The sequence below is a fragment of the Cupressus sempervirens genome, chromosome 2 (assembly GCF_028749045.1).
Source record: "Cupressus sempervirens isolate cs-2001-9-10 chromosome 2, ASM2874904v1, whole genome shotgun sequence".
Classification (NCBI taxonomy): Eukaryota; Viridiplantae; Streptophyta; class Pinopsida; order Cupressales; family Cupressaceae; genus Cupressus; species Cupressus sempervirens.
The window spans coordinates 30615462-30643328 of NC_143119.1; the positions used below are offsets into that span (position 1 = coordinate 30615462).

General features: G+C 37.7%; 1 pseudogene; it reads left to right on the forward strand.

The window, feature by feature from the left end:
• The first annotated feature begins 4867 nt into the window (after positions 1-4867).
• On the forward strand, positions 4868-19283 carry LOC149570924 (cytochrome P450 750A1-like; annotated as a pseudogene).
• The last annotated feature ends 8584 nt before the right edge of the window (positions 19284-27867 follow it).

The window sequence follows — 27867 nt, forward strand, 5'->3', positions numbered from 1 at the left end:
TTTAAAGTAAAAAATAAATGTATATTTTTTAATAATAAAATTGATAAGAAAATAATAATAAATAATTTTGAGAAATACATTTGTACGTGATAAAAATTTATAAAAATTTATTTTATTATCATGTTTTTATGTTATAATAAAAATGTAAAATAATATTTAACTTTAAGTTTTAAAATGGGCATAAATTATTATTGGTTTTGTTTGTAATGCCAAAAAAGATGTTAATATGTTTTGGTACATTCTCAACTAACATTTTGTGGAAAATATCTGGACATGTAGAAATGAAGAAAGGTTTCAAAATATCCCCAATTTGCTTATTGAGTCTTTTCAAAGTCTCACTTATTTTAAAATCTTTTTGCAGGTTCAATTTACCATGAATACTAACAAGGCTAAGTTCAAAAGGCTTCTTAAAGATGATCATGCCACTTTCTTTGCTAATGAGGTGAAGGATGGGTACTTCTAGAGGCTACACTTGGATAATATCCATAGTTTTAATCAAACTCTCAAGTTCATCAGCAAGGAAATCAAGAGGATCCCTCATACCTCTATTGGTGAAATGATCTGCATGTTGAAGCAAATTCAAGATTAGAAGAACTTGGTTTGGATGGAAGGCTCTATGGGTCGGACAACATGGGTAAACATTGTTGAAGATGTGCTCCACTAAATGGTTTCTTTTGCTCTTTCTCTTACTCTCAATGTATATGTAATTCCTCTTTTTTGGTGTGAGGCTTGTCCTCTTATACTTTGATACTCCATGGTTTTGTTGTATTTTTTGATCTCCTTATACTTAATACAAAAATATTTATATATAAATTAGTTTAAATATAAATTTTATTATTTCAATAATATTTTAAGCATTAGTTTGATCTTTAATTGTTTATTTGTTATTGTCTATATAAATATATAATTTAGACCTTTTAAAATATGTATTTGTAAAATTATTATTTATTATTTGTGATATTTAAAAAAAAATTATTTTTCTAATATGAAAATAGTAAAATATTAGTATTTATAAATAAATAATTATTATAAAAATTTTTAAAGTAAAAAGAAATGGTGCTATTATAATAATTAAATGATTAGAATTTTGTCTAAGCTTTTTATATTTATCATTTTAAGAAGTAAAAATAAAAATTGTAATAAAGGAAGTAATCGTATAATTATTATTTATTCTTAGAAATAAGATGAATTATATGACTTTTTTCATACAATATTCAAAGTTAATACATTTTATTTTGAATTAATTTATAATGAATATTTAAGAATATAAATGCATCTATTTTTAATTAGAAAATCAATTAACACGTTATATTTATAAATTTAACTTAAATATTACTTCAATTTTAATTATAAATATGAACTTAATAAAAACCTTAAAAAATAATTTTACAAAAAAAATCACAATTTTCAAAATCCAACCAAATATATTCCTAAAAACTATTTCTGACCTTTAGTTTTTACTTTTACTTTAGAAAAGTTCCTTAAATTTCTATAAATTAAATTAATTACATTTCATTGTTATATATAAAATGAATAAATTGTGAGCATTCGAAAACTGAAAGTTTTTAATATTTAATTTTAATTAAAAAAATTCATTGTTATAGAACAATTATAAAATGAATAAATTGTGAGTATTCCGTCTGTGCATTCCAAGGAGACAAAGACTGTCAGAGATACTAAGTACATTTTATTTCAAACACATATTGACGAAGTAAACTGGCGGAGTAACGGCACTAGCTAAAAGCCGGTGCATATTTTCGGCTATTTAGCCAGTGCCACCGGGGCATGCTAAGAAATGGACATCCTACTGTGTTTCATTCACAACTTATTATCCGGCCCACTGACGGTGAAAGTTGACACAAACATCCAACTTTTTATGGGTTGTCATTCATTTTGAAACGTTTGCATTCGTTTCAAAGTATTGGGCCGTCCCGCACTGCCCATTGGTTCCTCTTAACTTTTAATAAATGCTTTCTTACCTTTTCTTCACGTCCTTCTCAGCATCTGTGCTGTAATTGTCGGCATAGAAATGATTTTTCCCATCCACCAGATCCTTATCTTTAAGCAACGATTCTCTTCCAACTCCATTGTTGGGAGGGATTTCGCCACTATAAGTGGTTCGCACCTGCGAGGATATTTGTTATTCACCGGATGGAGTTGGTAAATAAGAGCTTATAAATTATTACATGAATGCTGATTTCATAGTAGTTTGTGTGGGTACGGCATTACTGGATTGATATATATATATGTGTGTGAATGAATGACAATCAAACACTTATTCATGAATACATATATGACATTCAAATATAAATGTAGATGTTATTTTCTTGTTAGTTCTTGAACTAGCTTTTATATTAATAATATTATATAGTGACTTCGTTTATTCTTGTTTTAAAAAAAGTATTCACATCTATAATATAGATAGAGATATTAGTTGTGTAGAACAATATGACTATTCTAGAAACTATGACATATACATCTTAATATATACAAAATAAATTATAGTCTAATTAAAATGAAGTGAAAAAGCTTTCATATGTTCAATTTATATAATATGTATATTATAAGAAAATCAGTTTTTTGTGGCTATTTAAATATATTATCAAATATATATATTTATATTTTTTATGTATTGAAAATTTATATTGATGATTACAAGACTTAGAAAGAGTGTATAAGATGAAAGAAGTGGATCTTAATAATTTTTGGGCAATACAAAAATATATTATATAATTGGGTAGAGGGTATGTAATTTAAGTGATAGTTACACTTATGGATTAAAAAATAATAATTAGAAGATTATATAATATGATTGTGTGCTTATTGAGAATTTGGGTAGACAAAATAAGTACAAAATACTTAAACATAAAATAATATGTTTGCATTTTCATATTTATAAGATGTGTTTATCCTCTATAACAAAACTTCCAACAATAACTTTCACAATAGTTAACAACTCAACTATCTACAAATACTCTTATATCTCCATGTGACTAACAAATCACACTATTATTCATAGAACAACACACTCACTACAATATTAAAAATTTTCTCAAAAAAAAAATATTTAACTTATATTAATTTATTAAAAAATGCACCACACATAAACACTAGTTCTTAGCAATTCCCTTGAATATGCGGAGAAAATACATTACATGAATTGGAAATAGAATTGTATACATATATGTATATTTTAGGTCAATATAGTGTTATTTGGATCTTGTTTGACCTAATCATCTACATATGGCGCTTATCTTTCTTTAACTTCGAGTCAAATCATCACTAACTATTTATGCACCCAAGAGATCTAGTTACTAGAGGGTCTTATAACTATTTTGTCTCCTATATAAATTTTTACAATACCAATGATGTTCATATTCTCCTCCTTTCAAACTTTAACATTTCTAATTGTAGTAAGTCAAATTCTTCAATTTTTTTTTGCTCTCATTAATCTTTTAAAGAGTTTAACTAGGTTTACCATAAATCCAAACATAAGTGGAAACACATTCATCTTGTGATACTGTTATCAGAATTTAACTATGTAGTTTTTGAGTCAAACTCATTGATCCACGTATCATGAGTAGTGATTCATATATGAATCCATCTCTTATGAGAATAAATGGAACACTTAGCACTTGTTGGATCTAGGTGATGCTTACAAAGGTGAAGCATCGAAACTCCCTGAGAGGTCATCCATCCTAGTACTACTCCAACTCGATCATGTTTAACTATAGAGTTTCCTCCATGGTTAAACCCACTCTGCTTGCAACCCCATTTGCAAAACCTTCACCAAGTGTTGTGCCTTATGAAACATTCATTAGAAAGCCCCTTAAGCTCATCAATTGATAAGTAGGATATATGCCACAACAAGTCAATTTGTGGTATTGCTATCAAGATTTAAATGTGTAGTTTTCAAGTCAAACTCATGGACCCATGTATCATGAGTAATGATTCACATATGAATCTATCTCTCATGAGAATAAATGGAACACTTAACACTCTAGGATGGGTGACCTTGGGGGAAGTCTTGATGCTTCACCTTTGTGAGCATCACCAATATCACTAATTGACTTGCTATGGAAAATATCCTACTTATCAACACACTCATCTATTCACCTCATATAGTTGTTTACTTAAATAATAACTATTTCAATCTCCAACAACCTAGACAATTATTACTAACACACAATAGAATATAAAAGTAGTTTTATCATTGATAATGATAAGAAGAAAGTAAATGCCATTTTCTCTTACATTTAACTATTTTCTCTTTCCAATTAGATTTAACATAGATGGCCCCACGAGCACCAAAAAAAAAAGTCAGCATGAATAAAAATTTAATTAAAAAACAATCCATCAATAAAAATGTAATTCAAAGAGTAGGTTGACTCTATAGAAAGAATATCAAATATATACTTTTAGATCATTTCATTTCTTAAGGCGAAATGTCCCCCTTCCGTATGCTCTAGGTTATGGTGTCAAACACGTACTTTTTAGATTTTTATTTTAAATTAGGTGGAGTGTCCTTCCTCCATGTGCTCTAATGTTGACAATAGAAATGGAAGTAAATTGAAAATTTTACGAATTCGAGAGAGATTGCATTTAAAATGATGAATAATTGTGATGCATGAAAAAACACGTAACACTAGAGTGCTGATCAGATGTGGCGTGTTTTTCAATTTTTAACCAAAACCAATTAGTGTATTTACAAACAAGTTGCCGACACCACAAAACCTGAAAATGCAAGCCGCTCTTTCTAATTGCGGTTCTGTCGTGTCCCAGCAGTAAAGCTCCTGCAGCATATTAAAAAGGTTGCTTTGTGGCATTCAAGATTGCATTGATTGGAGAAGTGCATATTTCCCTTTACTAATAAGCAGCAGCAATGGATTGGTCCCTGAATGAGGCCATAACTTTTGCGTTTGTGATTGTCTTCCTATTTCTCTATAATCCAAGGAGGAGCAATGGCAGGAAAGTGAAGTTGCCTCCCGGACCGCGTCCATGGCCAGTCATAGGAAATCTCCATCTTTTGGGAAACCTTCCTCATCAGTCCCTGGCCGAACTGGCAAAGACATACGGAGCCATTTTGTTTCTGCGCTTGGGCTCTGTTCCCACCATTGTCGTATCTTCCCCTGCCATGGCAAAAGAGTTCCTCAAAACCCACGATTCGGTCTTTGCGAACAGAGCAGTATGTGCGCATGGGAAATATGCTTGTTACAATCATCAAGACGTGGTATTTGGCTTCTACGGACCCTACTGGAGGCGTCTCAGAAAGCTGTGTATGGTGGAGTTGCTCAAAGCAAAGAGAAACGAGTCTTTTAGATTCGTCAGAGAGGAAGAAGTATCTTCCATGGTGGCCTCCATCTGGAAGGAAAGTAAACAAGGAGCAAAGTGTGTTGATATGAAGAAGAAGCTCTCCTCCCTCTCTCGGAACATCATCTGCAGAATGTTTGCCAGCAGAACGTACTCGGACCACGAATTGAGTGCTGGGCAGGGTTTCAAGGAATTGGTCGTCGAGGTTTTCTCTGTGGCCGGTGCGTTTTCGGTTGGCGATTTCATTCCTTTTCTCGACTAGCTTGACATCAAAGGAATTCATCGTCGGATGAAGGCTGTTCACAAACTCTTGGATGGATTTGCTGAGAAAGTTATCGATGAACACATTGATGGAAGACTGGGGGAAGGAAACCCGGCTAACGAAGAAGAAGGAGATCGCGTTCAAGACATGGTGGACGTACTGCTTGACATTGCGGAAACAGAGGGCCAGATAATCTCGCGAGTGTTAATTATTGTTAGTTGGACAGCTGTTATTTCTGACCCGGAAATAGCAGCACTATTTATGGGTAGCTTGGACAGTTGTTCATCCTTATCTATGAATAGCGGTTGTATTTATGAGTGGTTTGGACAGCTGTTTGTCCACTTGCCAAAAATTAGTAAACGGTTATTATTTACTAATTTTAGTGATTCCTTTTGGAGAGTTTGCAACCAATTCTATTATTGGCTGTTGAGTTGTCTTAATCTCAGCCGTTGGTTAGATTTAATCTCGGTCGTTGGTTTACCAACAGGAGTAGTATAGAAAGGGGTCATTGGGTCATTTGGATGAAAATAAGCTTTTGGAGAAGCAGTTTGCAGTGTTAGCAAACAGTCTTGTAGTGTTAGCAAGGGCGCAGTCTTAGCGCAGGGAAGAAGTGTTTTGGAGAACCAGTTTGCAGTGTTAGCAAACAGTCTTGCAGTGTTAGCAAGGGCGCAGTCTTAGCGCAGGGAAGAAGTGTTTTGGAGAACCAGTTTGCAGTGTTAGCAAACAGTCTTGCAGTGTTAGCAAGGGCGCAATGTTAGTGCAGGGATAGCAGTGAGAAATATCAGCGGGAGAAATTAGGAGGTTGTCGGAGTTCTGCCAGTGTGAGGCAAGGAATTTTGTATCTCTTGATTTGCTGAAGTTTAATATAATTTCTCATCTGTAGAACTGGTTTTCCCTTAGGGGTTTTTCCAGGGACAATTTGTCCGAAAATATTGTGTTGATTCTGTTGTGCATTTCTTTCCGTATTTTAAGTGAAGTTGCAGTTGTGTTATTTTTCGATATTAGCTGAGAATTTGTTTTCAGCAGTTTAATAATTGTTTACGATAGGAGATTAATAATCAGTGACTGCAATAGTTTGATTTTTCACATGGTATCAGAGCATTGTTAAGGGTAGAAGAGTTTTGCCCTAGGAAAGAAATTTTGATCTCTTTAGATTTATTATTGCTTTAAACCCTTGAGATGGCTTTAGCTGGTTTGAGAGATCAGGACAGATTGGATGGTGCCTCAAATTTTGGTGTCTGGAAGGCCAGAATTTCTTTATTGTTGGAAGAGAATGGTATCAAGGATTATGCTACCAGTGGTGTACCTGTACCAACGGATGCAACACAGCTTGCAGCATATAGGAAAGACGATGCCAAAGCGAGGAGGATTATCCTTGATGGTGTCAAGGATCATATTGTTCCACATATCTCGGAGCTAGATACAGCAAAGAAGATGTGGGATGCCATTCTAAATCTGTACCAGAATGCTACCACTAACATGAAGTTGATTCTCAGAGAGAAGCTAAAGAATACTCAGATGAATCAGGGAGAAGACGTCACAAGTTACCTCACCAGGCTCAGACTTGTCAAGGATGAGTTAGCAGCTGTCGGAGATAGCCCTAGTGATGATGAGCTAGTGAGAATAGCCCTAAATGGGTTTACTAAAAAATGAAGTGTCTTTGTTCAAGTTGTTACTGGACGAGATACTTTACCGAGTTGGGATCGACAATGGACTGATTTCACTCAAGAGGAGTTTAGACTAAGTCTTGTCAATGGGGCCAACAAGAGTCAGAAAAATGAGGTGGAACAAGAGAACGTTGCCCTATTGGGTAAAGGGAAAGAAAAGAAGGGATCTAGCAAAGGATCAAATTCACAAAGTGAAAAGAAGAAGAAGGACCTTTCTAAGGTCAAGTGCTTTGGATGTCACAAGTTTGGCCACTATGTCAGTGATTGCCTAGAGAGGAAAAAGGGTAAGAAGCAGGTGGCAGCTTCAGCAAGTGCAGAAGAACTCTCCAGCAGAATGGAAGATGAGTTTGCACTCATAGCTTGTATGGTTAGCTCAACCTCACAGTGTGTTTGGTATATAGATAGTGGGGCGTCATTTCATATGATAGGAGTTAGAGAGTACTTCTCCAGTTACAAGGAGGAGGACACCAACATCCAGATTTCTATGGGAAACTTGTCCAAACTCAACCCTATTGGGAAAGGGACTGTTCAGTTTCAGAGGGAGAATGAAAAGATAATTCCTCTTCATGATGTGTTATATGTGTCAGGCTTAGGTATGAATTTGATTTCTGTATCTGTTCTTGAGGATAGGGGGTATAATGTACTCTTTAGAGGGACACATGTGTTGATTAAGCACAAGGATTGAAAATCACCCATAACTATTGGAGTTAGGAGTGGTCGCCTTTATAGATTGCAGTTTGATACTCCTAAGGCACTTATGAGCAACAGTAATCCTAGAGATCTTGGAGAACTATGGCATAGGAGGTTGGGCCATATTCATCATGGAGCACTTAGATTTCTTCGTGAGACTGTCACAGGTGTTCCAGAGGTGAGCACAGAGCATGACGATGTATGTAAGGGATGTGTGTTGGGGAAGTTTGCGAAAGCATCTTTTCCAAGGAGTGACACCAGATCTAAGGGTGTTCTTGATCTAGTACATTCAGATGTTTGTGGACCGATGTCAACGAAATCTCTCAGAGGATATGAGTACTATGTTACTTTTATTGATGACTTCTCTAGAAAGACCTGGATATACTTCTTGAAGACTAAAGATGAGGTTTTCAGTCGATTCCAAGAGTTCAAGGCTCTTGTGGAGAACTCGACAGGAAAGAAGATAAAGGTTCTTCGGTCAGACAATGGAGGCGAGTACAAAGGAAATGTCTTCCAGGAGTTCTGCACCAGAGAAGGAATCAAGAGAGAATGGACTGTTCCTTACAATCCACAGCAGAATGGAGTTGCTGAGAGGAAGAACCGTTCTATATCAGAGGCAGTAAGAGCTATGCTACATGACCAGGACATGCCCCGTTACTTATGGGCAGAGGCGTGTAATACAGCATTCTACATTCAGAATAGAGTTCCACACAAGGTGCTAGGGAAGATGACACCAGAGGAGGCTTTCACAGGGAAGAAGCCAGATGTTAGTCACTTCAAGATATTCGGGAGTTTGGCATATTGTCATATTCCTAGAGATACACGTACAAAGTTAGATCAGACTGCAGAGAGGGGGTACTTTGTTGGGTACAGTGAGACCTCAAAGGCATACAAGATTTTCATTTCGGGGACTAAAAGAGTTATTGTCAGACGGGATGTCAAGTTCATGGACGACAAGGCATTCAAGAGATCCAGAGATTTTCCAGCAGATGATCAGAGTGAGCAGCCAACAGAAGCTCCAAGACCAAGTCAAGGGCAGCAAAGCTCAAGTACAGTTACCAGTACAAGTGTAGACTCAGTTAGTGAAGATTCACAGAGTATGGAGCAACAGGTGCAACAGGAAATGCATCTAGAAGACTTAGAGGTTGACATTTCATCCTCTATAGTTGGCAGCAGGAACCATGTGGTTCTAGATACACAAAGGGATACTCAGGAGTTTGTGGGAGCTCCTAGGAAGAGTACTAGACAGCAAAGACAACCAGCCAAGTTCAATGACTATGTGGCATTAGTTAGTCAGTTGGTAGATAGTGAGCCTTCTAGCTATCAGGAAGCTGCAGAACATCAGGTATGGCGAGATGCTATGGTTGAGGAATATTCTTCAATAATGCAGAATGATGTGTGGGAGGTAGTACCTAGACCAACAAATAGGGCTGTAGTTGGATCACGCTGGATCTATAAGATAAAGCACGGTGCAGATGGTAGCATCGAGAAATACAAGGCTAGGTTTGTGGTAAAGGGGTTCTCTCAGAAGGAGGGAATAGACTATGAGGAGACATTTTCTCCAGTTGCTAGGTATACTTCTATACGAGCTGTAATCTCACTTGTAGCACAGATGGGATGGCAGATCCATCAAATGGATGTCAAGACAGCATTCCTCAATGGTGAGTTGAAGGAGGAGGTATACATAGAACAACCAGAAGGCTTTGTAGCACATAGCAAAGAGACCCACGTGTGCAGATTGAAGAAAGCATTGTACGGACTCAAGCAGGCTCCTAGAGCGTGGTATGAGTGCATTGATACATACTTGCAGAAAATGGGCTTTGTGAAGAGTGAAGCAGATGCTAACCTCTACTACTTGATGGTTAGGGGCGAGATTCTCATTCTTGTTCTTTATGTGGACGACCTATTTCTTACAGGTTCACTAGGGCTCATAGTGGATTGCAAGAGGAACCTTGCAGAAGAGTTTGAGATGAAGGATTTTGAAATGTCCCCTTTTCTGATTTGATATGGTATTTCACACCTCTAATCAGATTTTTAAAATCAAACAACTGATATCACAAAGATCCACCAATTTCTCAATGAAACCCCAAATCGGGTATGCTGAAAATAGTGCTAAAAGCTTCACAACTTCACAAATTATTAATAAATCTGAAAATGGAAATTTTTACAGAACTTTCAGCAGCATAATAGCCTACAAATTGACATTTCCAGATCCGTATAGCCTTTACACAACAGCTCACAAATGTAGGGCAAACTATGCTCAATCAGGCTCCCGAAATTAACACAAAAATGCCCGGAAACACCACAAAAACACTCATAAACTATCTCAAAAGTTTAATCACGACCCAATACATATATTCAGCTCTATTTTAACATCATAAAGTCTGAAATACAGCAGCAAACCAAACTGATATGAAACACTTAGCTGAAAACCCAAACTCAAATAAAAAACAACCCGGAAAACTCCCAAATCGACACTATTCAGCACAAAGGCAAACTCTGTATGAGCATGCACATGGAATGGCTTCAAACTCCCGTCCTTAGCCTTCCTGAAAACCTGCAAACTCCCGTTCTTGGGTTTCCTTCTCCACAGGTTTGGCAGCCTCTGAAGAACAACAAAAAAATTAGCAAGAATCAAGTTGTAGAATGAGCCCAAAATGCCTCCAAACCCCTTTTAAAGAGGGCATAACCCTAACTCACGTCCAAGAGGGGTTAATAAAATATAATTTAATAATAATTTTTATTTATTAGTCCATTGGTTTCCAAAGATTAACCCCTTTTTCCGAAATTTCACCTTTTTGGAGCCTGCCTGCCTTAACAAAGTTTATTTTTTTTAATTATTTGAATAGGGGACATGACAAGTCCTCCCCTCCCAAATATTGCTTGTCCTCAAGCAATGAAGGTTGGAATTCTCAAGAATATGTTCTCCTTCCCAAGTTGCATCCTCTAGTGGTAATCCTTTCCATTTGACCAAATGCTCTATGATGCTCCTATTTCTCAACCTTTTCTCTCTTGTATCCAAAATCTCTTCTGGTATCAAAACTAATTTCCCTTCATCATCAAGAGGTGGTAATTCTGTAGATACTATGGTTTGCTGGCCTAGAACCTTCTTTAAGCAAGATACATGAAAAATATTATGTATTTTGCTGTTTGGTGGGAGCTCCAATTCATAAGCTACCTCTCCTACCTTCTTGATGATTTTATAAGGCCCATAGAACCTTGGCTTGAGTTTCTCTGCCCCACTTCTCTTCAAGGTGCTTTGCTTATATGGCTGCAACCTAACAAATACCAAATCTCCCACCTCAAAAGATCTTTCAATCCTTTTCCTGTCAGCATATATCTTTTGTTGGTTTTGTGCATGTTGTAGATTATCCTTGAGGGACCTTATTATGTCTTGGCTTTTCTTGATGAAATCACTTGCTGCGGGTACTCTGCTATCGAAAAGTATTAGATCAACAAAGGAAAGGGCATCGTAACCATAAAGAGCATGAAAAGGAGGCATACCAATAGACATGTGATGAGATGTATTGTAACAATACTTCTCTAAGTGTAACCATTTCACCCAAGCATGTTGTTGATTTGAAACATAGTTCCTCAAATATCCTTCTATCCATTTATTAACTATCTCTGTTTGTCCATCTGTTTGAGGGTGATAGATAGTACTAGGAGTGAGTTCAGTTCTTGCCAAATGAAAGAGCTCCTTCCAAAAAGAGCTGAGGAATCTACTGTCCCGGTCACTAACAATGTTTCTAGGCAAACCATGTAATCTAAAAATTTCCTTGAAGAACAATTCGGCCACTTGTGATGCCTTGAAATCAGATGTGATAGGAAAGAAATGTGCATACTTAGTTAGTCTATCTACCACCACATATATGCAATCCTTACCTTGAACCTTGGGCAACCCAGTGATGAAATCCATGGAAATACTTTCCCATTTTTGTTCAGGAATAGGAAGTGGCTGCAACAACCCTGCAGGAAAATTTTGCTCACTCTTGCTTTGTTGGCATACCATACATTCCTTAATGTGTTTAAGGACATCCTCCTTCATACCCTTCCATGAAAACCGCTCTCAAATTTGCCTGTATGTCTTGAAGTATCCCTGGTGACCAGCCAAAAGTGTGTCATGAAAGGCCCTCAATATCTTCTCCTTAGTTTTTGACCCTGGTACTAAGAAGATCCTGTTCTTGTAATAAATCAATTCATCAACAACCTTGTACCTGTTATGATCCACTAACTTATCCAAAATCTTGGTGGCAAATGAATCTTTAGCATACTCTAAAATTATGGAGACTTTCCAATCAGCAGAGATAGATGATAAGGAACACAAAGTGGGCTTTCTTGAGAGACCATCAGCAACCACATTATTCTTTCCTTTCATGTATTCAATATCAAAATCATAAGCTTGCAATTTTCTTACCCATTTTTGTTGACGATCATTCAAATCCCTTTGGTTCAAGAAGAACCTGAGGCTATTATGGTCTGTCTTTACAATGAATCTCCCACATACCAAATATTGTCTAAACTTATGAAGTGCATGCATGATTGCCAACATTTCCTTATCATAGATAGAGTACCCTTTCTCTGATTGATTTAATTTTTGACTCTCAAATGCTATTGGATGTCCCCTTTGAGTTAGGACAGCCCCTATACCTTCTCCCGAAGCATCACATTCAACAACAAAAGGTAAAGAGAAATCTGGAATTGCAAGCACAGGGCATGAACTCATTACCTCCTTAAGCTTATCAAATGTTTTTTGTGCCTCTTCTGTCCAAACAAAAGCTCCTTTCTTTGTCAAATCAGTCAAGGGGGCAGCAAGCTGAGAAAATCCCTTGGCAAATCTCCTATAGTAGCTACACAACCCGAAGAAACCTCTCAACTGTGTAAGATTAGTGGGTGGAGGCCAATCCAAAATTGCCTGGATTTTTTGTTGATCAACCTGTACTCCTTTAGAGCTTATAATATGTCCCAAATATAGGATCTCTGTCAAACCAAACTCACATTTAGATAGCTTAGCATAGAAGGATTGTTGCTCCAAGATTCCCAAAATAGTGTCTATGTGCTTTAGATGCTCTTCCCATGTTTTACTGTATATCAAGATATCATCAAAAAATACCAAAACAAATTTTCGAAGATGCTGACTGAATACCTTATTCATACAAGATTGGAATGTTGCTGGTGCATTAGTGAGTCCAAATGGCATAACAAGAAATTCAAAGTGCCCATAGTGACATCTGAAAGCAGTCTCTTCCACATCTTCACTCCTCATTCGGATTTGATGGTAGCCTGATCTTAAGTCAATTTTTGAGAAGTATACAGTACCATGTAACTCATCAATGAGTTCATCTATGCGTGGTATGGGATACCTATTTTTTATGGTCTTCTTATTTAGAGCCCTGTAGTCTATACACATTCTCATTGTACCATCCTTTTTCTTGACAAGTACCACAGATGATGCAAATGGACTAGAGCTAGGCCTTATGAATCCCATGTCCAGGAGTTCTTTAATAGTTTTTTCAATTTCTTCCTTATAACCTCTTGGATGGCGGTATGGGGTTGTTATAACTGGTTTGGCACCCTGTTCTAACTCTATAACATGCTCAAAACCTCTATCTGGTGGTAATCCTGGAGGCAAGTCATTGAAAACTATACTATGCTTATCAAGAATATTTTGAATTTCAAAATGGAAATTACCTTGATTCTTGGGAGAGCTTGTTGGTTGGATTATGACTCCTGCTGCCCATGTTACTTGTCCTCTTCGAAAAGTCCTCTCCATCCTCTTTGCAGAGACCGCCTTAGGTGCTCCATTTGATAACCCTCTCAATATGACTTCTTTCCCATTGGAATGAAATTTAAACTCCATAGTTTGATGGTTCATGTAATAGCCTCCGATAGAGTGCAACCATTGAACACCCAATACAAGATCTGTCTCCCCAATACCAACCACATAGAAGTCATCAAATAACTCATAATCTCCTAAGGTCATCTTGAGTTGTTTCACCACCCGTGTGCAAGGCATAGTGAATCCATCAGCTACAGTAACATTGAATCCCTCAAAATCTTCTGCTTTAAGCCCTCTTTTTATGACAAATCCCTCATCAATAAAATTGTGAGTTGCCCCACTATCAAGAAGAACAATCAACCTTTGCCCTGCTAGTACCCCTCGAATTCGGAAGGGATGGTATCTTGGAACTCCTGATAATGCTGCTAAAGTGCCATCCTTGCTGATTTCTTTTACTTTCTCTTCTTCTACCTCCTCCTTAGTATCATGAAATTTCTCATGCTCATCTGAATCAGATTCTGAAGCAACTTCAATATAGTGCACTTGACCTTTCCCCAAACATTTGTGTCCTGGAACCCATGGTTCTCTACAAGTAAAACAAAGCTTTTTCCTTCGTAATTCACTCCTAGTCTCTTCATCTACCTTCTTTTTTGCCACATTTGTCACATCTTTTGGTGGTAGTGTTGGGAAAGTCTTTTTCTGAAAATTTCCCTTATGTTGCCAAAGATTTGGGGGTTTTTGATTAGTGATTGATTTCATAGGCACGCAAGTTTCAAGTTGCAAGCTTCTTTTGATAGCTTCCTGTAAGGTTGAGGGTGAGAAAGCCATTACCAAACCCTTAACAGAATCTTCTAATCCATCAAGAAAAAGATAAACGATCCTCTTTTCACTCATATCAGGTACCATAACAGCCACTTTTTGAAATTCTTCTATATACTCATTAACTGATTTGGTTTGCTTCAACTTTGACAATTCTTTAAAGTACTCTTCATCATCCTTGAGGTCAAATCTATCTATCACCCTTTGACTGAAATCTTCAAATGTAGTTACCTGATCGTGACCTTGAGTAGTCATTCCATGATACCACCAATCATAGGCTGCATCTTCCAAGTGTAGACTTGCAAATTGAATAGCATCACTCTCTTTCATGGGGTTAAGTGTGAAGAAAGTTTGTAATTTTTGTAGCCATGCTCTAGCTGAAATTTTATTTGTTCCATCAAAAGTAGGCGATGGAAACTTGCTTATTTTATTTTTGAGCTCTCTTCCACTTGTGTCATGCTCCCTCCTATTCTCTTTCTTGGGCATCAAAGCGTTCATCATATCCACATATTCTCTAAAAGGAACTGAACTACGAAAGTCATCATCTAAGCCATTGTAAGTAGCTCTTAATGTAATCAAATTACCTGTAACCTCTTCCACTGGATTAATGGCTGGATTTGGTACTGGTGGCTCATCTGCAGGCAAGAAAATAGATTTGGTTGATTTAGATGGTGTGGATCTCCCATTTCTCGGCTCCTCTGAAGTGCTCCCTTTCTCATTAATAGATGCAATTCCTTGTAATTTTTCTGTCAATATTCGCAAAGCCTCTCTAGTTTTCGCCAAACCATCCACTGTTTGCTTCTGAGTATTTTGGATGTCTTGGAAGAATTTCTTTGCCATCTCATCTGGATCAGCCATACTTTTTTCTTCCTTGGATTTTGTACTTTTGCTTTCAACTGGGGGTTTGATCAAAATTTCTTTATTCTTTTCTCGCTGCAAATATCTTTTTTCTCTTTCACTTAGTTGCATGCAATCATAAAATATGACATGCAAGATCTGGGTAGTTATCAAAACTTGACATGCAAGATCTGGGTAGTTGTTAAAACTGACATGCAACTTCTACAAACCCTCAGGCTGGCAAGATCACGGCTCTGATACCACTGAAATGTCCCCTTTTCTGATTTGATATGGTATTTCACACCTCTAATCAGATTTTTAAAATCAAACAACTGATATCACAAAGATCCACCAATTTCTCAATGAAACCCCAAATCGGGTATGCTGAAAATAGTGCTAAAAGCTTCACAACTTCACAAATTATTAATAAATCTGAAAATGGAAATTTTTACAGAACTTTCAGCAGCATAATAGCCTACAAATTGACATTTCCAGATCCGTATAGCCTTTACACAACAGCTCACAAATGTAGGGCAAACTATGCTCAATCGGGCTCCCGAAATTAACACAAAAATGCCCGGAAACACCACAAAAACACTCATAAACTATCTCAAAAGTTTAATCACGACCCAATACATATATTCAGCTCTATTTTAACATCATAAAGTCTGAAATACAGCAGCAAACCAAACTGATATGAAACACTTAGCTGAAAATCCAAACTCAAATAAAAAACAACCCGGAAAACTCTCAAATCAGCACTATTCAGCACAAAGGCAAACTCTGTATGAGCATGCACATGGAATGGCTTCAAACTCCCGTCCTTAGCCTTCCTGAAAACCTGCAAACTCCCATTCTTGGGTTTCCTTCTCCACAGGTTTGGCAGCCTCTGAAGAACAACAAAAAAATTAGCAAGAATCAAGTTGTAGAATGAGCCCAAAATGCCTCCAAACCCCTTTTAAAGAGGGCATAACCCTAACTCACGTCCAAGAGGGGTTAATAAAATATAATTTAATAATAATTTTTATTTATTAGTCCATTGGTTTCCAAAGATTAACCCCTTTTTCCGAAATTTCACCTTTTTGGAGCCTGCCTGCCTTAACAAAGTTTATTTTTTTTAATTATTTGAATAGGGGACATGACAGATTTAGGACTTATGCACTACTTTCTAGGCATGGAAGTGTGGCAGACAGATGGAGAGATTTTCCTTGGTCAAAGAAAATATTGCATTGAAATCTTGAAGAAATTTGAGATGGAGGATTGCAAAGCCATGTCTACACCCATGATCACGAATTGGAGGAAGGTAGATACATCTAAGGAGAAAGATGTAGATCCCACTTTATATAGACAATTGATTGGTTCGCTTATGTATTTGGTCAACACTAGACCAGATATAGCATTTGCAGTAAACTCTCTTACTCAGTTCATGGTTGAACCAAAGAGAATGCATTGGATAGCAGCTAAGCATGTGCTACGTTACTTGTGTGGTACAGTCAAGTATGGGATCAGATATGTTCGAGGTGAAGGTATCAGGTTGATAGGCTATACTGACGTAGATTGGGCAGGAAGTACAACAGACAAAAGGAGCACTTCAGGGTGTTGTTTCAGCTTGGGATCAGGAGTTGTATCTTGGTTCAGCAGGAAGCAGAAGTCTGTGGCTCTAAGTTCAGCAGAAGCAGAATACATAGCAGCTAGCATGACGACATGTGAAGCTATATGGCTTCGGAAGTTGTTAGTAGCCTTGTTTGGTCAGAAGGTTGAGACTACTGTGATACATTGTGACAATCAGAGTTGCATCAAGTTGTCTGAAAATCCAGTGTTTCATGATAGGTCTAAACATATAGATATCAGATATCACTTCATCAGAGATTGTGTACAAAGGGGAGTTGTTCGACTACAATACATACCTACAGATGAGCAGGTAGCAGACATTCTGACGAAGGCTTTGGGAAAGGCCAAATTTATCTTCTTCAGAGATAAGATGGGTGTCATGCAGAACAGCTTCCTCGCTAAGAAGGAGTGTTAATTATTGTTAGTTGGACAGCTGTTATTTCTGACCCGGAAATAGCAGCACTATTTATGGGTAGCTTGGACAGTTGTTCGTCCTTATCTATGAATAGCGGTTGTATTTATGAGTGGTTTGGACAGCTGTTTGTCCACTTGCCAAAAATTAGTAAACGGTTATTATTTACTAATTTTAGTGATTCCTTTTGGACACTTTGCAACCAATTCTATTATTGGCTGTCGAGTTGTCTTAATCTTAGCCGTTGGTTAGATTTAATCTCGGTCGTTGGTTTACCAACAGGAGTAGTATAGAAAGGGGTCATTGGGTCATTTGGATGAAAAGAAGCTTTTGGAGAAGCAGTTTGCAGTGTTAGCAAACAGTCTTGCAGTGTTAGTAAGGGCACAGTCTTAGCGCAGGGAAGAAGCGTTTTGGAGAACCAGTTTGCAGTGTTAGCAAACAGTCTTGCAGTGTTAGCAAGGGCGCAGTGTTAGTGCAGGGATAGCAGTGAAAAATATCAGCGGGAGAAATTAGGAGGTTGTCGGAGTTCTGCCAGTGTGAGGCAAAGAATTTTGTATCTCTTGATTTGCTGAAGTTTAATATAATTTCTCATCTGTAGAACTGGTTTTCCCTTAGGGGTTTTTTCAGGGACAATTTGTCCGAAAATATTGTGTTGATTCTGTTGCGCATTTCTTTCCGTATTTTAAGTGAAGTTGCAGTTGTGTTATTTTTCGATATTAGCTGAGAATTTGTTTTCAGCAGTTTAATAATCGTTTACGATAGGAGATTAATAATCAGTGACTGCAATAGTTTGATTTTTCACAGCGAGTTCATATCAAATGCATCATCACAGTAAGTATGGAAGTCAAGAACACGATAGATTTCATACAAATAGTACTGCCTAATCTATACGATGCACAGTGGAATTTAGCTGATCAGATCATTCTCCTCCTCATCTACAACCATTCAATTATTGTAAAGTTTTCTACGATTGAGATACCAGTCTTTATAACACAAGCTCCTTTCTATTAGGGTTAGGGTTTATTAAGGCACTCTAAAGAGATGGGTGTGTCTACGTGCAGGACATGTTGAATGCGGGAACAGAGACATCATCGACAGTACTGGAATGGGCGATGACTGAGCTGCTCAGGAATCCTGCCACACTTGTTCGAGCACAGAAGGAGATCGAATCAGTGGTAGGCATAGATCGCATAGTGAAGGAGAGCGACGTCGTGAAGCTGAACTATTTGCAATGCGTGGTGAAGGAAACATTTCGACTGCATCCGCCATTGCCTCTGCTCATTCCGCACGAGTCGATGGAAGGGTGCCACGTGGACGGATATTTCATTCCGTCAAAGACGAGACTGTTAGTGAATGTGTGGACGATTGGAAGGGATGAAAACGTTTGGAAAGATGCTCAGCAGTTTCAGCCGGAGAGGTTTATAGGTAGTAACAAGGACGTAAAAGGTCAGGACTTCGATCTGCTGCCTTTCGGAACGGGAAGGAGAGGATGCCCTGGGATTTCCTCTGGTCTCTCCACTGTCGAGTCGGCACTTGCTCAGCTCCTTCACTGCTTTGATTGGACAGCGGAGGGTGACGTGGATTTGGAGGAAGTGTTTGGATTGGCTATTCCCAAAAAAAATCCACTGTTTGCCCGTCCTTCGTGGAGGCTCACTACTGATTACCCTGTTTGATAAACTACTTTCCATGCTGCTGACGGCTATCATATATCTAATACTACTGAAATTATGACTTATTTAGCGTAGTCCGTATGATGAGAGGAGGCTGGATAGTGCTAATCTATTTGTCTTCTCGTTTGTGGCTTGTGTTATCAGGTGTATGTAGCAGTAGGGGATTCCTCTTATTTCAATAAATAACTATTAACAGTTGTGCATTATGTACATCATCTTTCATTTATATATCATTCCAAGTTAGGGGCTCTCAACCCTCAAGTGTGTCCCTAAAGATGATTTATGTTTTTTATCTTTTGGTTTTTATAATAAAAGTTGTATGGAATCATGTGCTTTTAGTTGTTGTTATAGGCACGTAATTATTTTAATTTTGTCAATGGGTAAATTGGTCTATTAGTAAAGTTGAATGGTTCACAAAGAGCCCGCTAGAAATCAAGTCTTGCCGCATGATTTGCAGATTCATCAAAAAATAATTATTGATAATTGAACTCTTTAGAATCACAAGTAAGGATTTTTGCCATTTTTAAAAAGAGACAAATGCCTTCATTATATGTCAATAATAATGGTAGCATGTATTAGAAGGAAAATAAGGAAAATGACACTCTAATTTAAAATGCACCTCTTGTTTGTTTGGTAGTATTATTGGTGAAAATGAGCCTTTTTTTTTTTGCTCTACTAGGGTTTCTTGCTTCATGTAATCTTTCAGTTTTTTGTGTATAGCTTTTCGTTTGAACTTTCCCTTTGTTAGCTCCACTTGTCACACCACATTTACTGCAGGAGTTTTTTAGGCTAGGATATAATGGCTTTGGTGATCGATGAACCAGTTGTTTTTGGTGCCTCCATAGAACAAATGTCTGCGCAAGTTTGTCCCAAAGGTTTTTCACGAGGTAATCCTGACATTATCCTTTCTTTGCAAGAATTTGATGCTGCATGTGATTGGTTAGAACATCACACCTTAATAGGTTATCTTGTGGGTAGGACTCTGCCTAAAGCTATGCTCTGAGAATGGGTTAATAAGAGTTGAACTCCTCATAGAGTCTGCCTTGATGTTGTGCAAAACCTTACTAAAGGTTTTTTTTATTTCACTTCACTAACCCCTCGCGGGCAGACACGGTCTTTAACAATGGTTCATGGTCTGTGTGTTCTTCCTTGCTTGTTTTTCAAAAATGGTCCCAAGACTTCATAGTCTCGAATGATAAAAAGCTTAGGGTTCCTACATGGGTCAAGTTCCCAAGTCTATCCTTGCCTTGCTGGCCTTTCATTGAGTCCATTTCCAAAGCCCTTAGCAAAGTTGTCACCAAGGAGCCTGAGAAATTCTTCAATGCCCACCTACAATGATGTGTTTGCATAGAGGTGGACCTTTCCAAGGATCTCACGGATTCTATGAAAATTTAGATTGGGACCAAAATCTTCTCTTAGAAGGTTCTCTACTTGAACCTCCCCAACACCTGTTATAGGTGCCAGTCCGTAGAACACAAGATTAAGGACTACCCTCTAGCTACACTTAGGGTCAAGCCCCTGCCAAAAGAGGAACCTATCAAATAGGTCGAAGGGAAAAAAAGAAGAATGGGTTACTATTGGGCATAAGGGCAAGACTCACTTGAATCCCTTGCCCCCCAAGCAGTCCTATGTTGCGGTCGCCACGGTTTGTCCTATCCCTACAAGAGCGTCAACTCCTACCAGAGTAGGGATGCAAGTGGCGGACAAAGGACCTACTTCTGGAGTTTTGCAGGTTTCAAACCCTGTTGGCTCATAGGGGATTAAGGTAGCTACTAGGGTTTTTGTCTTGGCTAGGGTATGAACTCCTCTTGCTGCCTCTTCCACAGCACCACCAGCAACATGACGTTCTCGCAATCCTCTTGGATGTGTAGGGATACCAGAGGTGAAATGTCAGGTTGTAAGTCTAGAGGATTTTTTGTCTAACTTCAACCAAGTTTCTACCTTCTTGCAGAATAGCTACTCCTCTCTTGAGGATGAAGATGATATGGAAGAGTTCTCATGAACTTCCTATCATGGAATGTGCGAGGTCTCACAGACCTCCCCAGAAAGTACTATGTTCAAGATGTCCATCATAGACTTGGTAATTTAGATTTTCTCTATCTGCAAGAAGTTAAAATTTTTGGTTTCATGCTTGCTTTGGCATGCCATACAATTTGGCAGGATGGAGTGATGTTTTCTTCCCAACATGAAGCTAGCCAAGGTGGTGTAGTTACTCTCCTGTCACCTCGCCTTTATTCTGCTATTATTTCACATGGTTTTTACCCCACGCATAGAATCATTTGGCTTTTGCTTTCCATTAATAGTCATTCTTTTGGATTAATTAATGTTTATGTTTCCAATAATGCTATGGAAAGATCTCAGATGTGTGCCTAGCTGGTTGACAACTTGCCTCCAGCTACTTATGTGTGGGGACTTTAATATGGTTAAAGCAGCCTCTAACAAAGACGGCATTCTACCTTTTTTTTGGACAACTGGGGAAAGACAAGCCTGGTATTACATGTGCAACAAATTGGGTCTTTTTTATCCCAATACCAACCACTGCTAGGATAGTGGGGTTTGGTACACTTGGTCCAACTTTTGAGCTAGCTCTGACTGCATATTAAAACGTCTTGATCGTGCTATGATCATTGTGCAATATTTTTTCTCTTTTTCTAAGGATCGAGATTTTTCTATCATTCCCCTACCAGATGTGACATTATCTGACCACTACCCCATCTATTTTGTCATTTCTTGAAAAATAGCTATCCCAAAAGTGGCCAAGTCTCAATTCTTCCTCAACACATCTATACTGATGCATGCTTCCACCATTTTGCACATCCTACATGTTTGGAACTTGAAGTCGCATTTGCATTCTCAAAGGGGTTGGATTCAATGGTGGAATGATGCCATTACCAGAACTGCTCGGTTCTTGCACATTTATGGATGACAATTGGCTATTTTCCACAAATGGTCCTATGAAGCTAACAGGCTTGCCCTCAAAAAAGCCTCTGAGGCCCTCACCCTCAATCCCTTTGATGTGGACTTGCAAATTCAGCTTGCCAAGCTTTGTCATGACAAGAAAATTGCTGATAATTATGCTATGCGGGGAGCCCAAATCAAAGCCCATCTCCACTGGTTGGAGGTTGGCGACAAAGCCTCGAAGGAGTTTTTTTAGGCTTTTCGTGCTCATCATATCAATGTTGGGATTAAGAAAATCAAAAAAGGAAATGATGTTCTATTTAGTCTCCCTTTCATCCTGCAAGAATTTGTTCATCACTATGAGAACGTGTTTGCTTCACAGGGAAATTCGGTTGCTCAAGAGGCAACTCTCAGAAAGTTCATTTCTGTTACTCCAAACCATCTAGCAGCTGAGCAACATGCTTTCTATGAGCAAATTCTTTCTCTCTGTGACCTTAAAGATGTGGTCTACTCCATGGAAGATGACAAGTCCCCTAGGTGTGATGGGTTCCCTTGTGAATTCTACAAACACCTCTGGGAGCATATAGGTCTTGACCTGAAATTTTTTTATCTTGAAGCCTATCACTCTAAAAGCTTAGGAGCCATTATAAACAAAGGAAATATCAAATTCATACCTGAAGTTGGTGATCTAGAGGATATATGCAATTGGAGACCCATTACCCTTTTGAATGTGTCATACAAGATCATTGCCAAGGAGATCTCTTAAAATTAGGCACATGTTGCACTTAATTATGTGACCAGAGCAAATTGGATTCATCAAGTCCAGATGTATTCTTGACAACATCATTGCTATCTAGGAGGGAATGGAATGGGCTCACAAGTCCAATCAGAAGGCCATCTTTTTAAAGATAGATTTTGCTAAAGCCAATGATCGCATTGAATCACCCTTCATCTTGGCTATGCTCCAGGCTCTGGGTTTTGGCCCCAACTTCCTCCAGTCCATGGAGATGCCTTTTGGGATGCTAATGCTTGCATTACCATCAACAATTTCCAATCGGAGGCTTTTGGTCTTTTTCGTTTGATCAGACAAGGTTGTCCTCTAGCTCCTATGCTATATGTCCTTGTTGCGGAAGGTTTTGGTTATTTACTTATGCATTCTATGCCCTCAAGACTAGTTCATGGCATTTCCTTGCCTAAATCATCCTCCCAATTAGTCAATGGACACTTTGCTGATGATTCTTTTCTCACTCTTTTAGAGGATGAAGAAAACATCAATAATTCTTTAAGTTGCCTGGATAACTTTTGTCAAGCTTCTGGTTCTACCATTCAATGGCATAAAATGCTCTGCTTTTGCCAGTCCTTTCTGCCAGCTCCACCTTGGCTTAGCCAGTTTGAGTGGAAATGGGTTGTTCACAGAGAAATCTTCTGCTTTCTTGGCATTCCTTTTGCATTATAGGTGTTGCCTATGGAACTTTGGAAAGTTGTGTTGGCTAAGATTAGCAAAAATGAAATGTCCCTTTACTAATTTTTTTATGATATTTTCAGCCTCAAATCAGAACTTTAAAATCAAACAACCAATATTACAAAGATCTGCCAATTTTCCAATAAAACCCAAATCGGGTATGTCCAAATTAGTGCCAAAAACTTCACAACTTCACAAATTATTAATAAATCTGAAAATGGACATTTTTACAGAAATTTTAGCAGCATAATAGCCTACAAAATGACATTTCCAAATTTGTATAGCCTTTACACAACAGCTCACAAATGTAGGGCAAAACTATGCTCAATCGGGCTCCCGAAATTAACACAAAAATGCCCGGAAACACCACAAAACACTCATAAACTATCTCAAAAGTTTAATCACGACCCAATACATATATTCAGCTCTATTTTAACATCATAAACTCTAAAATACAACAGCAAACCAAACTGATATGAAACACTCAACTGAAAACCCAAACTCAAACCAAAAACAACCCCGAAAACACCCAAATCGGCACTATTCAGCACAAAGGCAAACTCTGTATGAGCATGCACATGGAATGGCTTCAAACTCCTTTCCTTAGCCTTCCTGGAAACCTGAAAACTCCCGTTCTTGGGTCTCCTTCTCCATAGGTTTGGCAGCCTCTGAAGAACAACAAGAAAATTAGCAAGAATCAAGATATAGAATGAGCCCAAAATGCCTCCAAACCCCTTTTAAAGAGGGCATAACCCTAACTCACGTCCAAGAGGGGTTAATAAAATATAATTTAATAATAATTTTTATTTATTAGTCCATTAGTTTCCAAAGATTAGCCCCTTTTTCCGAAATTTCACCTTTTTGGAGCCTGCCTGCCTTAACAAAGTTTTTTTTTTTTAAATTATTTGAATAGGGGACATGACAAAAAAGCTCGACTACTAGATCACAAAGTTTCTCTCCCTTACAGGAAAATTTCAGATTTGCTCTAAGATTTGTGTGGCCACTCATGTTTATTACTTATCCTGCTAGGCTCCATCTAAAGCCTCTTACATGAAGCTAGAAAGATTGGTTAGGGATTTTCTCTGGGCCTCTAGTTCTAATCACCATGGCTTTCACAGAGTGGCCTAGGACTTTTGTTGTCTTCCAAGAGAGTCTGGTGGTCTTGGCTTGCTTTCCACTTAGAGACAAGGCCTTGCTCTCTATGCAAAATGGACTATTAGGGCTCTCTCAAGAAATGAAGCATGGAAGATTCTAGTTCGGCACTACATTTCTTCCAACTTCCCTATCAATAGGCCTTCTTAGAAAGGGATTGTTTTCCAAACCCTTCTCATTATGCATGAGCCTGTAGTCATTCAGGGCTCCTTTGTCATCAAGAGCATCTGGAAAGCCTGGGAGGCTGTAAAGCTCTAGCTTTAATGGGCTAGAGATGAATTTTGCAATGGCCCCTCCTTGAATCAACATAACATATGGTGGTCTCCCTTGTTTACCATTCAGGGTACTCCCCTCGCCAAGACTCAAGGGGCTAGTGCTCTATGTTTTTTCAAACCTAGTATCAGAACTCCAAAGGACCTCTTTTCATGGGTCGCCGTGAATTTCAGGACTTGGGAAGATATGAAAGTATAGTACCACCTTGTCCATTCAAAATAGCAGACTTTTGACCTTCTGCTTTCTTCCATCCCTATTCACTTAGTTCATAAAGTGGGGATTCAGTCTATTCGCCCTTGGTGGCTTGATTGGAGGTGGTTTCCTACCACTCCTTTTTCTAATTACAAGCCAAGTTTGGGCTACAGATGGCTTTCGCCTCATCTTCCCATGGTGGATACGCTAAACCACAGATGGCATTTGCAATCTTCCCTTTCTCAATGGAGAAAACACTTTGACACCATATGGAATGCTATAACTGAACCTAAGATTGCACATTTTGCTTGGTGCCTAGCCTTCCAAGGGCTTCCCCTGGGGCCTCGACTCAAACACATTGGGATTCCTAACCCTAGATTTCCCTTTTGTGGACAACCGGAGTCTTTCTTGCATTTTTTTTTGGTTCTGCAAGCATGCTCAAAATTATTTGCACTGGATTCATGATTTCTTCAAGCCATTCAGACCTGAGTTTTTCTCTTGGCATATGATTTTACTAGGTGACTCTCCCAGATTTCCTCAGAAGTTCACCCAAATTTGGCATACCTTTAGGCTGGAAATCCTATTTTCTCTATGGAAAGATAGGAATGATGTTCTTTTCACACACAATTTTCTAGATGTTAACATTGCTATGTACACTAAGGCATGCATTTGTAATAATGTAATTATGCAGATATAGGTGCAATCTAATAAAGTTACACTCAAAGTTGCTCACCTGCAAGAGCTGCTCAATCACGGGGGCAATGCCCCTTGTACTGTCACCAGAGTTCCTCTAGATGCCTCAACAGAGACCTTGACACCCCATGGCCGTTGTCCTTGGCGCCACTCCTCCGACTGCCACTCACACACCCCGTGCTCCCAGGCTTCATGCCACCACTCTCCTAATGGTGGTGATGGAGGATGGAGGCACCGCTCAGCATCCCCACCCCATGGTGGTTCTAGTTGGTCCCTAGCTCCTCCTCCTAGTTCCCATTATGTGCACTCAGGGAAGTGGCCTCGCTTGGACCTGGTGATTTCTCCTCCATGGCCAAAGGTTAAAGATGTGAAGGTTGCCATTGTTGTTGCTGCTAGTGATTATGGCTGGAATGTTCCCAGCCTACCCCCCAATCCTAAAGATGATTGGGGTTTTCAAGATAAAGATGATCCACCACCCTCAGCTAGCACTGCTTTGGCAGCCTAAGGTTGCCTTATTTGCTTTTTTTTTATGAATAGTTTCTGATTCTGGCTATGGCTATGTTTTTTTGTCCAGTTTTGGCTATTTGAACTCTTTCATGAGGTGATCTTGTATCCCTTGGCCCCTTTATTGTGAATTGTAAACTGAGTATATTTTATTAAAAGAAAAGGTAACTATTCATCAAAAAAATGAGCCTTTTAATATATTCAATTATTTCTTATATTGTGTTCAAAGAATGAGATCATTTATGTAATATGCTTCTCATAAATGTCGTGGCTAAAATGGTTGAGAAGAATGATGAATCCACTTGGGGAAATATAAATAAAGATGAAATTGAAGAAATTAGAAACCATGGTGGCAATACGGAATAGATAACAATAAGGTTTTAATTTCCACTTCATCACATACTTTAGTGGATATTGTAAACATGAATATTAGGCTACAATATAATTAGAAGAATAGCTCATATATGAAAGTCAACTTGACACTTAGGTCTTCACTAGACACAATGAAACATATGAACTTGAGAAAAATTAATAAAAACAACTAAACCAAGACCAAGAAAAAAAGAGAGTAAAAAAGTAATAAAAGAAAAAAAAAGAAATAATATATATACATATAATTTTAAAAAATAAACATAATATCTTATATAAAAATATTATTTCTAAAATAATATCATTTTCAATAGTTAAAAATAATTGTTCAATCCATTACTTACTATTTTAAAAATAATAAAAATTAAACCTTACTATTTAACTATTAAATAAAAGAATTAAAAAAATACAAAGGAATGTAAGCACCAAACTTCCTGCTTTTAGTGTGGTGGGTTTTGGAGTAAGAATTAAGTTGTATATTTAAATGTAAATTTGAAATGGAATATTAGATGATATGGAGAACTTTTATTTTGTGGATACCAACAACATCAAAGACAATAAAATCATGATGGTGTGGTTAACAGTATGCTTTGGAGAAAAGAAGTAAGATCATTTTGAGTGGCATGCACCAATAAGTCAATAACACTATCTAGCTTGTAGGACAATATTGTCAAAGTTGAATAAAAGTCTGGAAAATCTAAACCATTGTTGTTTGTTATAGGACCATGTACTTAGTTATGTCATTGGTCATTAATGAGGATAGTTAGAAATCAAATGAAGTCATTAATCTTTTTAGGTGCTATCAAGAATGATATTGGGAGACAAATTTAGATATGAAGATAGAATAAGAGAAGAAAAATAGGAAGAGGAAAATAAAAAAATGTAAATGTACAGATGGAGATGTGTGTAAGGCTATGCCGTATTGTGTAGAATTGTAGTTCTCATACCAAATGTAGTCAATGCTATTACCAATAAACTTAAAATATGACTAAAAACTTTTATATCAATAACATTAACTTTAAAATAAATCTAATACCCAACATCATTGAATATGTAGAATGTGTTTAGTCATGTGATAATGAAGATAGATAGTAAATACTTTATTTATTTTTATTTACATCACATCCCATTCTCTCTCACTTTTAAAGCTCAACATATTGAAAAGAACAAATAATTTATCAAACTTAATTAGATATGTAATTTTCCTACATTTAAGAAATATATTCTCAAAAAAATATTTATATGAACCATAATATAATTATGACAA